Source organism: Marmota marmota, unplaced genomic scaffold (genome assembly GCF_001458135.2).
Source record: "Marmota marmota marmota unplaced genomic scaffold, marMar, whole genome shotgun sequence".
NCBI classification, from domain to species: domain Eukaryota; kingdom Metazoa; phylum Chordata; class Mammalia; order Rodentia; family Sciuridae; genus Marmota; species Marmota marmota.
In genome coordinates, this window is record NW_026000082.1 from 22,674,436 (window position 1) to 22,675,088 (window position 653).

Genomic DNA, 653 nt, shown 5'->3' on the forward strand with positions numbered 1-653 from the left:
TAGTCCAGGAACCCGCAGCCGGAAATATCTCTCCCGGAAATCCCTCCTCCTGCACTTTCCCAACCAATGGGAACTCTCGGGGAATCCCCGGGAATCCCCACGAGAACTCCAAGGTAGCGCAAGAACTCAAAAGTAGCCACCAAGGCGGATAGTAATGCCTCGCCTGTCAATCAATACTGTTGGCAAAATGCCAGGGGCCATACAGACTCGGCCATGGCTCTCAGCATCTCCCCCCTTCTGTTTAATTAAACAACAAGCAATGTGGCTTAGGGACCGTGTCTGTTAGGTTGTCCAGTTCAACACATGGTCCTTACCCGTCATCGGATGAGCTGACCTGTAGGCGTCAGCCTCCTGTCTTAGGTTGGTACCACTGCAATTGGATCATACCCGTCACTGACTACAGGTCCAGCATACAGCCATACTTGTGGATAGGCCTTTGTACCAGTGTGGGGGGGTTGAGGTTCTTTGCCTCACCTCTGTTGGCCCCCACATTTTAGACCATCACTAGTAGAAGGGAGGAGGATGCAAAATGCCACAACACTAAGCCAATTGAGGGCTCCTTTGAAAAATTGTACCACCGGTGACACCATCAGTAAAGATACTCCAGCACTATCACAATTTGCTGCACCAACAGATAGTTCACAATGCATACA